At 37.6% G+C, this 18,230-nt stretch overlaps 1 protein-coding gene across 5 annotated transcripts in view; it reads right to left on the bottom strand.

Annotated features, from left to right (window-relative positions):
• macrod2 (mono-ADP ribosylhydrolase 2) overlaps window positions 1-18,230 on the bottom strand; it is a 583,973-nt gene that overhangs the window by 516,221 nt on the left and 49,522 nt on the right. The window lies entirely within an intron of this gene.

Raw genomic sequence — 18,230 nt, 5'->3', positions numbered from 1 at the left:
AATAATACGTGTTTAACATTAATAATTTAGAGGAACAACAATAAAATGCTGTACTCAATACCATCGGTTATTTAAATTACTCCAACAACATGGCAGCCAGCTTACTCACCGTCGTTATTTATTTTGCAGTCTATATTGAAAATTTAAATTTTAGTTAAAATGCAGATACAAGTTACACACAGACAATATAAAGTCACTTGAGTGGCAATGAGGGAATTTATGCATCACACATTTTAAAATCAAGAAAGTAATAACAACTAGGTACTTTTCAGATGGAGCCAAATAAGAGTTATGCACCAAAACTCTTGCTACACTATATGCATGTAGCATACTAAATAAGGTAAGGTTGTTGCCTTTCAAGTTAAGAAAACATTTTCACTTTTTTAGTTTTTCCTCCATCTGCTCTTCTGCTGGAATTATAGGCCATTGTATCATACTAAATTGTATGACACTCAGTTATTCAGAGTTTCAGCTCCTGTTGACGGGCTGTGAATGATGGATGCGGACTAGTGCCATCCAATCGCTAGAAAAATCGATCCACCCGAAATCACATGGTGTATCTAGGGATTCGGCTGATCTGTAGGCGAGGACTGGAGCCCTGACAGTCAGAGACAATGATGAGAAAGTCCTGGCTCATTTGGCTGAAAAAGCCTTTTATGATTGTTCATATTAATGACCACTACATTGATCTCCTGCTATAAAATGGCAAAGATCCTGCCAAGAAGTTCTCTTGACTTGTCTTCTAGAATACCACTAATTTATTACAATCATACTGTGTTTTATGCCATCATTAATGTCACAGCGTTAGCAAATGAATTAATCAAGATTTAGATAAAAACAAACTACGTTGTCTAAAACTTTTCAAGAGACATAATGCATAGAGAATCAAGCATCCATATTCAGTATATTTTGTTCACAGGGTGCAGACATCTGTTCCAAACTAATTCAATTCCTAAAATCACCCGAGACTTTTGTGCATTGTTACCGCTGGGCATTTGCATTACAGCGGTTTCTGATGTGAAGCTCTGCCCAATTAGGAATATTGAACAACTTTTCAGAAAACTAATCTCAGACTGTGCTAAGTAAAAGGGCTTTGCGTGTCACTCAGAACCTGGGCTCAATGCATTTGACTTACACCGACGTCCAATGTGACCTATGTGACAGCAAGCATTGCTTCTGTCTGCTTTAACGCACTCGGGGGATTATATATTATGAAGTGTGTGAGTGCAAGGCACACATCAACAGCCGAGAGGATGAAACCAGAGATTTTTTATTTTTATTTTTATGATTGATTGAAAAAACAGCCTCAAAACAAGTTAAGGGTTGACATTACTGTTAACACTGTTTAAGCCGGGGAGTTCCAGCAGCTACAGCACAGAGATAAAGCGTTGTGCTAAAAGAGCAGAGCGCTGACACACTGTGACGGTACAGATGCTTCTTGTACAAGAGAGCAAGCACTCGTACATCGCAGGGAGTTTAAGGAGTACTGCCTTATTAGCGTAACACACGTCAACCTGCTGAAACCAGCAGATGCAAGGAAAATGCTTGAAATAAAACATTTTCAAAAAGATTTGAAGTTCGGTGTAGAAACTACAGGAAGGCCTGCCAACATTCTACTCAAGAAATCTGGGGAAATGTTGGCAACCAGCTTATTTTCTATTAGTACACCTCAAGGTGGTATGATGAAGTGGAATAACAACAGAGCTGGATCTTGAGGCTGGTACAGAAAGCAAATTTTCCTCCCACATGCATTACTCAATACAGAATTCAACGTGCAAAAACCTGAAAGCCAAAAAATAAACCTACCAAATGAATGACCCCAATGCCCCCTGGTAATTTATAAGATTACAAATTAGCAAGGAACTGGGTTTAATAATCAAAACTGAATATGAATCAGTCTGCTAATACAACCGTGCAGAAGAGAGAGAGAAGTTTGAGATCTGATTTTACAAAATTAGTAGGGGTTCATTTCTAGATTAAATTAATTCAAGATTGTAAGAGTAAAAGTAAATATTAATCACAAATAAAATAAAATTGCCACATTAAAACATAATAGTACAGATTTGTCAGCTAGAAATGGTTTTAATGACACTGTAAATGTCAGTGTGCAAATTAACAAAGGGCAATCCCACTACAGATGCAAATGTACGCATAATTCACCACAAAGTTGAATTGAATATTCACACTGTATACGATGCATAATTAATAACATATATTGCACCCGGTCATTGAGTAAATTATAAAGAATATTATTTACTTTATATATTATCTTTACATATAGAAATTGTTATAAAATGCCTAGCATCATCTCTCCCTCTTTTCTCCCCTTCAACACCTTTACCATGGACTCTTATCCAACTCAAGGTTTTCTGCCCATCTCCCTCGTACTTTCAGTCCCTGGTCAATCACTATGCTCACACAAGGCTCTCTGCCTTGGCACCTACACATTGTTATCACCAGCGCTGAGCCACTTGACACTGTCACCTGCAAGAGGATCAGATCTCAAGTGTCTCTCGCTGAACTCCTTGTCCAGCTGCCTGCTTGCTATTCAGGCGTACAGTAATGTAAACCCACATCCTGCACTGAAATACGTGCAACAACGTATGTCTTTAGATTTATGCTGTATTCTGCAGTTTATTACACCACTTTACTCACTAATGAACTGCATAACCTTTCTTGTTTGATTTTATAGGTAGCAAGGTAACGGAATGTTCCACCACATATAATTAAACTATATTAATAGCAAGATGCCTTGGATAAAGGCCTCAGAAAATACATAAATATATCAATAAAATTAATTACAATCACAGAATACAGTAATCATAGAAATATAAGTCTTTGCATTTGAAATATGTTTTAAGATATGCTGATACAATAAGAAATATGTTAACAGCGCAAATTGCTTTCCGGTAGTGTACTGCATGGGAAGTGTGAACTATCAGCACTATCTTCCATTGTGCACAAGTGACTATTTAATAGACAAACAGTCATCCTTCTTGTGGCAGCTTCAGTTTCAGCTTTTCTTGCTTTTGTTGTATTTTAAATTTTCTTGACCATTAGTATTAATGTTTCATGTCAGACCTGAATAAATCACACACCGAAAACCTGCTGAACAGAATATTGCTAAATATATCAGCTCATAAGTCACATTAGTATAGATTTTTTTTTTTTAAATGACACAAAAGGGGATGTACTACAGCACAAGCAAAACAAACTCTGCAGTTTAAGCTTAAAGGATCAATACTGCAAACATTTGCAAAACAAAAAAAGGACTGTAATTTAAGGTTACAGACACTGTATGCGCGGTTTCCTGAAAGTCCACGTCATATTAGGACCTAACAATAAGAAACGTTTTCAGTATCTTTCTGGCACTGAAGGTTGTTTTTCTTAGAACACTGAATCCTTGCTTTTGTGACAGAGGAGAGTTCTCATGCCTGGTCCTGGGTTGGCCATTTTTGACTGCCGATTTACTTTGCTGGCATCGTAACCGAAGCATTAAATTTGCTTAATAAGATCTTCCTAGTTCTTTTCAGTTCAGCTCCTAAGCGTTTTTTTGTGATTCCCAGTTATTTACACAGAAATTGAGCAGGTACCTTGAAATCTTGAACTGCTTGAAATCTGAAAACAGCTCAGTTTAATGAAGGGTTTGAAGAAGTAATGGAGCTCAATTGGCATAGAAACTGACCTGTAGCACGATTACTAAAATAGATCTTGAGGCAAATGGACAGTTAAATAAAACTGTTCGTACTAACCGTTGGGTTTTTAAAAACAAAAATAGAAATTGTACAAAAAAAAAAGCACTAAGGGAAACACTTTGTGACTACATTTGTTGTACTACTTAGGGTTCCATTTAAATGTTGTTAACCATAGCTGGATAAAGACCCGCCTCCATTCAAAATCCATTAAATAGCCCTCTTTGATTAATTTGCCTAATCCTCTGGTTACCATCTTTGATTATGCCACTTATTTCCCACCCCCACCCCTAACATGAGCAGGCCAGTGATGTTTTCGGCGTGCACAGTCATCCATTGTGCACATACAGCTACAACCCACATTAGCAGTCGGGCTTCTACGTGTTTTTCCTCAGAGGCCACTCAGAGCCGGAGTGGATGAAATCCCAACACTACTGAGCACAGTTACAAAGATGATCTTTCATTAAAGCGAGGAACCGTCTCCAGGGCTGTGTACCACACATGAAACCAAACTCCGTGGATGACGGTGAACTTGAAGCGGCCCCCTCTAAATACATGCGCTCTGGGAAAAAAAAACACTTGTTTCCTGGTCTGCCAAAATAGGGCCCTGGGGATGCGTCGAGGCCTGCAAGAAAGCCCCCGTTCTCCGAGCCTGATATTCGGCAACACTGAATAGTTCAGCATGGCCAATTACAGACTCATTCTACAGTGTAGCTTTTCCGGCAGATTTTCAAGTACAGAGGATGTACAGTATTTCTCCGACCTCATATCGGGCTATTATGTAATTGCCTGGCCGTGGGTATAATCAAGAGAGCTAGGTAAGGAAACGGACTGTATTCACAAAGAATTTCATTACTTTCTTTGTTCACTTACAGAACTTACAGATTAGGTGGGTTTGGAAGGTTTTCCAATTATTTTTATTTACCACTTTCCCTGCCGAGGTATCACGTGAAACGGAAAGCAGCCCATTAAAAGATAAAAGGTCCAGTTCTTCCTGAATTTCCGTCAAAGCTTAGCCCTCATCAACGTTAATGACAACGCCTGTTCTGATGACCTTCATTTACATAAATTCTCTGTGCTTTTTACAGTGGCTTAATTCCTTGTTGATCACGGTTGCCGTTTATTTGTTGACAATTCTAAATTGCGAGACATGGATCAAGCGTTGTGCTTATAATAGACACATTCCTGTTCTGAATAAATTAAAATGCCCCTATTTTTTATGTGCAGATTAAAAACACAGAAGGAGGCATGGAATCTGAATTAGCAAGTCTTTAACAAGGTAGTTTCAATTTTAATGGAGACGTCAGCTTGAAACCTGATTCAGGAAAAAAACATTCAGAAACACATTAACTGGTGGGGTGCGTGTTCACCTAATTCAAATACTGCCTCAGGTTTTTAATAAAACTACCCATATTTCTAAAATTGCTTGTATTATCTTGGACATTTTCATTATGGTTCACCAAAGGTCACTTTATCTTGTAAAAAAACAAAATAACGGTGAAGAGAGGAGAAGGAAATGAGAGAATACCCATAGAGGACATTGTTTAAATCAGGCTGTTGACAACTCCAGAGTTAATTTACAAAAATTACAAATTCCCATAATTGGGAAACTGAAAATTACTAAGAGTATAAATGCATTATTCACCAAAATGCCCTCGGCTGTCCCCGCTCTTATATTCTTTGTTCTTTGCCAGTAATCAGCATTTTGCCTTTCCTAAGTAGGGGTGTAAGAAACCCATGTCCCATTGCACCAGATTTCTACATTAAAAAAGAATGGACTTTTCATGCATTTGGGTACAGCAGTTAATCAGAAGGAAATAGTTTGCCCTTTTCAAAGAGCAGAAATTGAATGCCTATTTTCAAAAGCGATAGGAAAGCGAAAGTGAAATTTGTTCTCTCTAGAAAAGGTGCTTTTGGCGACTTCTGATACAGGCCCAGGTGATGCAGAATAGGAATTAATGTAGGCCAGCATAAGTCACCGTTTAAATAAGGTTGAATGCTCTCACCACAGCCCCAACAGAAAAATAGTGAGAAAATATCAGTGCTCTGCACAGCTACAAAAATAATCATTCTGAATACGCAGTTAAAAAACAATGGGCATTCGAACTTACTGAAATTAAGCACATTTTCCATAAAAGTAAAAAAAAAAAAAAACAAGCTTGAATTTTACAATTAAATGAATCTTTAATTCTCTGGTGGTATTTCAAAAATGTGCCTGGCAGAGACTATCTCAGGTCTGGCAACGTCTCAACAACTAAGGCTCATTAAGTTTGGCCACCAAAAAGCTGTTGAACTTGTTACACTAAATGCTCTGCAAGAGCCAAGGACCGCACAGGGATCTGTAACACAGACCATAAAGCACTAATGTTAATTGACAGCAATAGTTCAAAATTTGTATTGGGTGGTGCATTTTTAATTGACACCAACAGGGAAAAAAAAAAATCAGACGTGTTTCAAGGGGTAGAAAATAAAGTGTAAAAAGTACTATTATTAATTGAAGAGGCAACTTTAAAAAAAAGAAATGTGAGCAACTAAGTGAATCTGTGGACTTTTTTCTATCTATCAAGGTCATGTGTATTCAGGCCATGACAGATTAAAAGACAGTGAAGGTGAAATTCCCTGAGAAAGCTATGCAAAACAGTGAAGCAGGAAGGGGGAAGTCAAGGTGTTTGTGTGTGTAGACAGGGTTCTGTCTTTTAGTGTGAGAGTGTTACCTATTTTATTCCTAATGAGCTAGCGGTCATGTGCAATACAGCAGCTTTTGTTCTTGATTTACATTCTCACAGAATACAAATTAAGTGAGTTTCGTATCATCTGGGGTTGCTGATCAGGTTGGCCAACACAAAAGAAGACCAAACATGTCCTGGAAGTAAATCAGTCAGAGTAATAGTTTTCTAATGGGCCGGGCCTCATACAGTACATCTTCAAAGGAGCTAGAAATAGACTGCAAAATACCGGACTTCTTAATGAATCAGAAGATACTAAAAATTCAAATACGGTTCCTTATAAGAACACTCTAGTTAGCGATTAAAAACAATGTACTCTAAATGCCGTCAAACTATACACATTCGCAGCCACACAGTAATCACTTGGGAGCAAAAGGGCCCCAGTTGGCGTGGTCTTTATTGATATTGCCATAAAGATGAATTGTTGACTGTGATATTAAGTAAACCAAACAAACTGGAAGCAGAGCCCCGAGAATGTTTTTCTATAGCACGGAAAATAACAAGGCAGGATAAATCCAGAGGAATGCAAGACTGAATACCTGTAATGCACACAAAACAACTTAATATCTCAGTGTTGAAACCTTAACAGTATCATGTTAAAGAGTGGCCCCGAAAAACAGTGGCAAATAATCCACTAATCTATCAACAGAGATTATACATTCTAACTGCGATGTTCCAGAAGAAGTTTTGAAAGAGTTTGTACTTCTTCACATAGATTAAAGTGCTGTTTCTTAATACTTGCCAGAACTTGCTTCAGACGCTATCATCTCATGTCAGAAAAACACAAATGTTTTACCCTATCTAGAATTAAATCTCCAATGTGGTTACCTTACCATTTAATATAGCTAACAGTGTAAAGCAACATAAGAATGCATGAATAAAATAAAGTTTACCAACTTGTTACAAGGGAGTAATAAATTCACCTTTCACACTTGATAATCGATTCTCCATTCTTTTCATCACCACTCAGACCTCCATAAATATAGTCATCGATTTTCTACAGACTTTTTCCTGCATGTTTTTGGTTTCCATATTCTTACCATTAACACAGTTTTCCAAGTTAAACCAGGAAAGCATTTTTGAGGCATACATTCATATCGGGCACCATCACGTCTAATTCTTGTTACAATTTTAAGGACCACACAGCCAACATGTCCCAGTACTTAACCATGTAATTAGCTTTAGCTAATTATGCAACATAGAAATACACTGGAAGAAAATCACAATTTTCAAGGTACTAAGTGGCACATTTTCAACAATGTGGTAATAAATAAATCAAATCAACCAATCCAGCTGAGACTTCATCCAAAAACTGTTTTTATGCTTTAGTGCAAACTGTTGATCAGCAATTTTCTTATTAGCGTCCCCCTCAATTTAATTGAAAGAGACTGATTGGAATTGAATTCTTCAAGTAACTTGAACTACACATACTTAAAGAATCCCAACAAATCTTACCCATTATACGTGTTTATTAAATTGGTATGAAAGCAATGGTAAACAGACTGCAAAACCATTAACTGTCACAATAAAAGGTACATATTTAAGCTGTGCAATCACACTGCTGGAGGGGTCTCAAGAGTATGAAGTGTCACTGGTCTGCCTTTCACAAATGCAAAGCACTGTAATTAATTTTACAGTTGTCTGCAGATTTTTAATTAACATTTTGCAGAGTTCCGATTGTGCAAAGAGTACTTCCTCGCTGAATGACAAGCGCTGTGGACTCGGTTTTTCCACTTGGTCGGGGAGGTACGCTTAAAAGAAGAAGACAGTCTGTCATGCCAGGCTGACAGAAAGACCGGATTGAAATTACTTGGCTGGATGCAAGATCAATAATCGGTCAGTAAGCGATCAAATTAAGGCAGCTGGGTTCGGGGACCGGTAATGTAAAAGGCGTCTTTCAAATAGTTGCAAAGATTAAAGGGTTCTAAGGAGGTGGAAAGGCAGAGTCTAAATCAGATGATACCAATCACTTGCCGATGTTCAAATACATCAACTGACCCAGATACAAATACATTTGGAAATCCTACCTATTGCATTATATAGCAATAAAGTGATTTAAAAAGCTATATCTAAGAATTGCCATCACAAATGTTTTATTGAACGTTTTAAATACATACTTTTCTTGAATTAATTATAAATATACAGCAACATAGAACTTCATACTTGTCCATAGGCATTTATCATAAATAAACAAACACATACAGACATTTATTCATTAACAGTTCTATAAAAAAAAAAAAAACTAGAAAATTATTCAGTATGCTCCAGTACCTTTTCACAATATTTATTTCTGCTATACATACAGTATTTAGCACAACCTAATTTTGTTAAAAGTATGATACATAGTGAACCTGGAGTGTTTCTGCACAGTCTATTCATTTAGACACATCCAGCAATCAAAGCGTAATCCTCTGGGTACGGGATATCTATTAGCGGTTTATTCCAGCAAGGTGTAAGATATTGCTGTCAAGTGCACCATATTTTCAGCAGCCCCCGTCCTTGGGGAGATCTGAATCCGAGGAGGAACACTGTGAGAAACACAGCTAAAAGGCCTCAATTTATCTACAGTCTTCCATGAAATCTGGCACCTCCAAAACATTTCTAATTTATTTTTCTTTTATTTTCCCATCCTCCCCATTTTCACAGTCCTCCTAGCACAGAACATGGAGTCTGCATCCATCACCACGTTGCACCCGAGTTCTCCTGCAAAACCTCCACGTTTTTCCAAGTATAACCAGACCTGCAGAGATTAATTCTACGGCACGTCCACGTGAATCCAATCTGATGGACTAGGATGGGACTTGGCGACTCTGCAAGACCCTCGCGACTTTAAATAATTACACTGATTAAGTCGAGAAGAAAACGAAGATGAAAAAGCACTCTGTTTAAAAATAGGAACAAAAAAAACAGAACTCTAATTGAATTCAGAAATGGTCACCCCTTGTATTTGCACATGTTAATTGGCAACTAAAAACGATATCGTCTCCCTCAGAACAGCATTAGGCTGATGTTTTCTCCTTCCAGATTGGAACTCGGAAGTGATGTTGATTTAATAAGGTGGAGAAGGCATCCAATTATGCTGACCAACTTGAACGTATGGGCTAATGGATATTGGGAATGCTATAAAAACATGTGTAGAAGGAGTCTGAGCCACAGAGCTACCAGGAGTGATAAGACGCATGTAGATAATCACAGAACAGCAGGCTGTTAATGTCACCACGGTTCTCCCTTATTGAGTAATTGACCTTTATCTGGCACGTGTTAGATCAAACGCTGATTCAGGCTGCATACTGGAGCCTTTCATCGACATTATTCTATCACACTAATGTTTCAGAAGTTGTTATTTTTTGGTAGGTATGCATTTAGTGTCTAAATGAGCCCACATTATATTTGTTGTAAATTGGATTGCCAAGCATGGTTCCACAGGGAAGGTTAAACACTATTCAAAGCGGGCATGCAATTTAGTCTCAAAGGGATTTAAATCTAGAACAAAAATTACAGCAGCAACCTCCTGTAAGGATAAGTGTTACAAGCAGGTATTGAACGGTTACAGGCAGTCATTTTTTTCTGCTTCTTTCTCCATTAATAAAGATAATGGGGTGTCTTCTAGGGGGAAGTGCATTCCAGTTTATAAGACCTACTCTTTCTATCTATCAGTCTATCATTAGACACACAGAAACACTGCTTATAGAAAGTCTATACGCCCTTCAACTTTTTCGCATTGTCTCAGTGCCTCAGAGTTTCATGCATTTAAATTAGGATTTTCCACTTATCTAAACACCATTCTCCACACTGTTAACGGAGAAAAAGTTTGTAATATGAAAAAAATACATATTAAAAATACAAAACTGAAAGATCATAACTGAAGAAGTCTCCACCCCGATGAGTTAGTATTTGGTAGAAGCATCTTTGGCAGCAATTACAGCTGTGAGTCTTTTGGGATAAATCTCTATCAACTTTGCCCAACTAGATTTGGCAATATTTGACAATTCATGGACAAGAAGACTTTATATACACACAGTGTCTATATATGAAATGGAATAAACATATTATGTAAATATAAATACACAAACTACTATTTCCTTAGAGAAAAAATAAGGCCTATTATAATATATTATAAAAATACAAACTAGTCTAATAAAATCTACAGGAAATTTCCTTAAACAGTATTGAGTTGTCCAGTTTCGCCAGGCATATTCCACTTGTATAGATGCATCCCATTCACATCCATCACAGCTCATTCAAACTGCATTACTCTACATCCAGTGAAGGATCCATCACACTGGGGTTTCTGTAGGATAAATAGTGTCTTCATTTATTACGAGAGAAATCACCGCCATTTTGAAGTATGGCCGGATAACTAAAGCCAAAGGAAGATCAGTCAACACAGAAGCTAGGGTTGTACGTGGGGCCTTATTAAAAGTCTTGGGCGATGGCATCTTCCAAGCCAACCCTACTAAAATAAATCTGCCAAAGCCCAAAATAAAAGCCATTTATCTTGAAGTGTTTATTATTTGCTGTGGCTTATCAGAAGGGCACTCCCCAAGAGACCTGCCTGCCTCTTCGAGGAGCAGATTTCACGTTTGCACTGTCAGCACTACAGCGGTGAGATGATGACTGCAGTTTTGTCTCTGTCCATTAACTATGTTTTTGGGCCTGTATCCTTGAAATATGCAGCTCTGACATTCATTGTGCACACACTAATAAGGCTTCAGCAACAAGACATCAATTGCCTTATCACTGAAGTATAATTAAAGAATACAGGGTGGTGAATTAATTGCACAATGCTCTGCTTTTATAATAACATAAGTCCAGAGCTGTACACAGGAGTAAATATACATTTTAACAGATTAAAGTTTTAATCAGAAAAAAGCCTTCAGGGTTTTCAAATTAAGGAATGTATGTAAGTATACATGTACGTGTGTGTTTATTACTTTTATTATTGCCATTATATTCTAAGCCTCAAAAACAATATGGAAAATATAATATAATACATAAAGCAGCTTTGTTTTCTAATATGTATATCTCTTCCCTGCACTAGAAGAATATTGTATAATAAAAAATATACTTCTCAGTTGTAATTTTAAATAAGGAGACTTCCCTTTTATGCAAATTAAAAAATGTAAATATGAGCAACAGCAAAGCATTATTGCAGCAAATCTTTTATAGTTTTCATTCTAATTTCATCCATCTCTTTATTCAGTTTGGCATCTCAGATCACCACTGCCTATATAAGCACAAGTCAATCAATGAATTCCAGTTCAAAATTCCTAAAAATCAAAATTTTACTTTACTTTCCCATTAATAATAATAATCATCATCATCATCATCATCATCGTTAAAGACATGACAATATCATATTTGGTTTCAAAAAGGCTCAACTTACTTTGCAGTAGCATTCCCTAGACCTAAACAAAAAATACAGACATAATATGTTGTGATTCACACAATCCCACAATGCATCACTGAGTGAACCACAAACCAGTGTTCTGAGTTCTGTCTGTTTGCCTGTGGACCCTTGGCTTTCCAATCCCAAAACAACCCCATTCATCGCATTTCAGTCACGTCCAACCGTGCTGTTGCTTGTGTGAAGCTGGACTCTTAGTCACAGGTGCACCCAGGCTCATTATACATGTAACCTGCTTTTCATAATGAATGCTTATGATGTCCTGTGGGCTTATACCAAGACCCACAAAAGCAAATAGATTTATGAAATACATTTTAAAAATTATTTTGATTGTAAAACAAAGATGTCTACACATTGCATTTCTTAATGTCTTGCCTTTTTAAATCAATAACATATAATGAAACCATTGGTTTCGGGGCAGTGTAAGTGGCAGCACTGTATATGGGAGAGGGGTACTTGACAAAATGTTTAGGTTCAGTGAAGCTGCATTACACTTTGTTTAACATGAATCTGTCAAAACCATGACCCACCAGTTAGCTTTCATTTCAGAGGAATCCCTTTCAAGTTTATGAGGGCAGAGAAGGGGAAAAAAGAGAGAGAAGAACACTTATTTAATAACAAAATGGTGTATTTTCATAAACAGTATTTTTCTGTGGCATTTCTCCAAGGCTTTGCAAACACAGATTGCTACAGTAGAAAGGAAGGCTCTTTGTGTTCGACTACAGAGGGTTTTACCATTTTTCTGCTTTCATGATGTTATGATCTTCTAATAGTCGGTATACTGTACATATAGAAAAAAGGCCAAAGCTTATGAGAATGTTTGGATATCCTTCTGAGCAGGCAAGAAGCACACTTGTGTGTCATTTTCCCGTTTGTTTTTTTAAATTACAAACCTTAATTAGAATGTACCAAAAATGAGTATTCCTGTAACTTAATGCAGTACTAATGAAGCATTTTTAATAAGGAGGACTCTCCACCCATCATCTTTAAATATAGCGGTTAACATTTAAGATCTGCTAGCAGTTTCAGAAAACTATTCCATCACAAAGTTAGTTTAATCCCTCATAATCGTAATATGTATTTATTTAAAAAGCTTTAAGAATTACACTCCAATATGAGAGCTTTAGCAGCAAATGATGGAATCAGCATACACGGATTTGGAAGAAATTCAAAACATAGAAATAGGGGATTAAGATTGAATTACCCCAAATGTTCCTTGGAAGAAAAAAAAAGTCGGGGGTACTATTGCACCAGACTGCTAAGCTAGTAAATCGACCCTTGTATCAACAGTTTGCATCAAAGTCTTGCCGTTGAAGTTAAAGTTTAATACAGAAGAAAACGTGTTTGATTACAAGTCGGTGCGTGCAATCTGAGACTATCTTCAATTAGCAACAACTGGAAGCCAGACCTAAAACTGAAGGAAAAAAAACATCCAGATGCATCCTTCATTAAATGCGTTTGCTGGATGCCGAGATGAAAGCCTGGCATTGAGAGAACGAGGAAGTTTGAAGCTAATCATATTCAAAGGCCGCCTTAGCAACCACTCTGAACTCCTATTATCATTCATCTGTATGGCCATCTCATTGGCACCATGGTTAACAAGCAATCTTAGGGCAAGAGATTAAATTTACTCCTGTTACCAATGGGTCTGGTGAAGCACTGAAATCGTACAAAATGACGGATTATCAAAACAGAGAGCTATTCAACTGTTCTATTATTGGAATGGGTTCATAACTGCATTAATCTTCAAAAAAATAAGTAGCAGCTATGCATATTGTATTGCAGACCTGTACATTTGTGCTTTGTAGCTGTAGAGATATCTGCAAATTGGCATTACTATATTTGATTTTTGTTTTTAAAGACACAAAGACACTTGTCCTATTAGTGTAAAAGTTAAAGCAAAACTAGCACGGTTCTTACAAAACTCAGGACATACCGTATTATTAAGGTAACATTAAATTAATCAGCACACCTGATGTTGATATAAATGTGTTGCCAGCAACAGCACGAGAATGATGTATGACTTGAAGCCACTGTCTTGTGCACCTCAGCACTACAGTATGGAATGGGTTGAAAATAGAAAAGGGCGGCTTGGTCTATTGAGATAAAGTGCCTGTCATGTGTACAGCATGACTAATAACGCAATGCTGCTTTGGCATTATTGTCAATGGTGGCCCAGAGGTTCCATTACCCTCCTCTGGAATGACCACAATATCTGTAAAATTATCTTATTGCTATATTTACAATGGTGTCGACGCCATGTAAATAAATTAGCATTGCTCAACAAGTGGGCAATAAGGCTTGATATGCACCAGATATATTGTTCCACGACAAGTTCATGACAAAAGCATTTATTAATTTTTGATTTATTATATATTTAAACTGGATCAGCCCTCTGAGATTACAGGCTCATTTCAGCATCCTGTTTGGCAGGCAACTGCAGTGCAGCACAAATTGCAAAATTAGCACAGCGCAATGGTAAGCAGTGAACTTAAGGCAATAGAGATAAATTATATTAAACTAGCCACCAATTGGACAAACTGAATCAGAGGTGAGCACAAAATCGCTAGCAGATTTAATGCCGGCCTGCGGATCATTCTGGAAAGCAAAGTGATCGATATTTGCTGATGAGGAGGAAAATCACTCCGACAGGGAAGACACAAGAAAAAACGTATTTTGCGAGATATGAATAATCTCTCTAAAATAATACCATTCCATCCCTGCTCGGTCTACACATAAACAAGCCTAGCTGGGGACCAGCTGAAGTGATCTGTGGAAATGTGCAGAGCCCAATCCTGTTGGAAAATATGTCTTATTTGTGGAGGAAAATAATATCCAGGTATGACACACTAAAGCTGCTCCCGTCCTGAGCAATGACATCACAGCTGGGAATTAAAAGTCTCAGGTCTTCCTTGAAGTTACAGCTTTCATGTGGTTGTCTATCCATTGTTTTGTCAGTTTATTTTTCTTTCTCCGTTCCAGATGATACGTGACAGATAGCATGTGAAGAGGAAACATGTCTGCCTTTGTGCGTCCTGGGTTAGGCTAGACAGTCTTTGGTGCAGACAGAGTTGAGCAGTTCAGGGGTTTTCCCAAGCTAAATGTTTTTTTAAATAAAAATCGGATGCTCTTCCAACAGTAAACGGCAGTATTTCAGTGTTGAGAAGTTCCTTCTTAAGAGTTTCCCCTGCCAGCAGGTGTGCTGTGCAGGTGTGTCTGTATATACATAACGCAATAACTATTTTAAATGGAAAAGATTAAGATCATTTGTATAACCAGAAACCGTGGCACCTTCAATCTAACCGATGGTTCCTTTGACAGATATATGAAACTAACCTTTGGATTACACATAACTTACCACAGACCTGTTTTTTTACAGGCAGAGTCCAAAATTCTCTGTCCATTACATGTCAGTTGGCAATGTGAATACCAATCACACCACCACAATGCTGAGAATCGTGGCACAAGTGCGTTTGGCCTTGACATTTCTGGAGCAGCTTATGAGCATGTTTGCGGGGGTAACTTAGTGACGGCGCCGTGTTGCAACTGTGCGCTGCCCCACCGTGGAAACCATCCATGTGAAAAAGCAGGAGAAGAATTCCAGAAAAGCATATAGACGAGGAGACCGAATACCTCACAATAGGACCACGACATTTACGTACTTTACCCGTATAATCGTTACAAAATGTCAAAAGGAACTACAATAAGGCTACCTCAACTCATGTGTCATACCTTCCGGAGAAGGAAACCGTTTTGTTAAAAAGATCTTTGTTTCAATCCCTTTTTTGAGTATTTTGTGTTCCTCCGATTGTGCCGATACTAAATCCTGTTATTTAAGCTGTTGCTCTAATTTCCCCCCATTTCTTGCAATTTACAATTCAAATGACTACTGTAAGAGTCTTAATGAAAACAGCAGATGTGTTCAGTATGGAATGGCATATCCAACCCCCCACCTCCACCCCTGTGCATTTGTCAACCTGACCGCGGCACGCCACACCAATCAGAAGAAAATCACATCCAGGTCTATATTTAGAATGAATTCAATACCAGGAAATCCACTCATGTTCTCCAGTGCTCCCTTCTTACCTGGAAGCAGAAATGAGTTAGTGCCTGACAAACACAAATGTACGGCTTGTTGTGAAGGGAAAAAAAGTGAAATAAAATAAAAAGTTGAAATACTGCGGGTTAAATTTGCAGCCAGTGGCCAGATTAGCTGTTAATCAGTTTAGTGCACTAATATACAAGATAGATTTGCCTGAATATATCGAGGTCAAATTTAAATACAGGTAGAGGCAGAGGTTCGCAGACATGTAAAAGGTAAATATAACTATGACCGAATTAAAAAACAGAGCATTATCCTACAAATCTTGCCACTTGCCTTAATTAGAGTTATAGTATACCTCCCATATCACCAACCCTATCAGGTCAGCGTTGTAAAGATTTTAATCGGAGTTGGTGGTTAAATGGTAAATAAAACAGAATGCATAAAATGTACCCGAGTCCTGGTAACACCTACTTCCTTATCCAATACCACATTGACTAAAGACTTCTTCCAGACCCCTGCAAGGCTGTAGATTAACTGATCCCTGATTGTCCTGCTGAGCTAATCTCATGATACTTGCACTCTCTAGCTGTTCCATGAAGATGCAGCTCACTGGGCACTACCCCTGAAAGACTGAGCCCTTAAACTGTGAAAACTCACCAACAAAGAGCATAAAAGTGAGAAAGAACCCCTCAGCCCTTCCCCGGTCACACCTCAAAAAACAAAGCCTGCACATCTATCACGGAATCCAGTTCAATATCATCGGATTAGGAGCCAGCCTGCCTGCGAATTTCCCTCCAAGTGACTACGACTGAGCTCAGTCCAGTTAATTTATGTGGATTCAATTAGGTGTTCTCATTGTAAATCACCCACCATGTGAGGTAGGGAAAAAGACGGCGGTGCATAAAGTGAGGAGGAGAAAACTGAAGAGGCACCGCATATATGATTGAAACCTCATCAACAGACTCGCTGATAAACATCAAAGAAGAGTTTACAGGAGAGGGCCCAAGTTTGCTTTATTAGGGCTCGATCAATACTGCATTAAAACAATAAGAGTCCTGTGTGAGACAGAATAAGAATATGTGACAATGTTAAAGAATGAAGCTGCTGGTAGACTAGCAGTCCTATATACGGGCTCCAAGGAATGTACAGATTGTTTAATAATGTATGTGGATTCAATTAGGCAAGCTCGCTGTAAATCACCACGTTTTTTTTTTTTTGCAATTGTTTATCTCAAGAAAGCTCTGGTTGCTGGGTCAGAAGATTCAAAGTCTCTTTCAACCTCTATAGGCTGGCTGTATTATCAGCAAATGTATAAGGAGTTGAGGGAAATATATTAAAAAAGAAAAAACAGGAAGAAGTATGAAACGGAGATCTTATTGTCATAAGGGAAGTGAAAGGTATGTGGACTGGGAGTTCGAATCATGAGAACAAAGCGAGACAGAAGTGAACTGTTCTATTTTATAACATTGGCTAAGCCACTGTCATATATTTGGTCTCTTCAGAGGCGGCACATAATTAGTTGAAAAAAAAAGCGGAATCCCCTCTAGCATGAAAACATTACAAAAATGCAATTAAACAAGAGAAAGAAAAAATACAGCAACAAAAAAAAAAAAAAAAAGCACTGAGTTTTAGCAGACCGTACCATTGAAATAGATTGGGCTGTAGTCAAAGCTGCATTCCTTGGCTGGAAAAAAACATCATCGTTGGCCTGAGTATTACGAAAAGTCTCACAAAAATGCAAGACGTACAATATAGAAGGAAAACCATTTATCACGGCCAAAAGAAAGGGCAGATTCTATTGAATATGAATGAAGAAATGCTGATGGTGAGGTTTTTGAAATGTAAAATATAATTTTAATGGTGTTTAACAACTGCCTTCCATAATGACCACGGGGTTTTTTTTCCTATATAGATGTTGATGTTGATAATGATGAAGATGATGTTTATAATTTGGCGCTCTCATTAGAGTTTGATTTAAGAAACCCCCACTTGTGCCTCACTCATAAAAGCACAAGGACTATCCTTACTCTTGTATAAATCAACAGCTAGTAAATCTCAATTAAAAAGCTTTTAGTCACCTGACACTCATGGACAGAGCTTTGCACTGTTACATGTCGTTTTTTTTTTTTATTAAAAAACCAAAGAAAAGAAACTGCCTTCTTTTTAATATATATATATATATATATATAATATTATATTATATAATATAATATATTCAGGTTGAGCATTCTGCAATAATCTATCCTATGTATCCTTCAATAACATTAGAAAAAAAAAAAAAAACTGTTAAAAGAGTTGCAGGATATTAACCTACTGCAAGTAATGAGCCGCCCATTTATCAGATCGACTGTTCATGAATA

Source organism: Amia ocellicauda, chromosome 23 (genome assembly GCF_036373705.1).
Source record: "Amia ocellicauda isolate fAmiCal2 chromosome 23, fAmiCal2.hap1, whole genome shotgun sequence".
Classification (NCBI taxonomy): domain Eukaryota; kingdom Metazoa; phylum Chordata; class Actinopteri; order Amiiformes; family Amiidae; genus Amia; species Amia ocellicauda.
The sequence above is the reverse complement of the archived record's forward strand: the minus strand, read 5'-3'. Positions and strand labels throughout refer to the sequence as shown.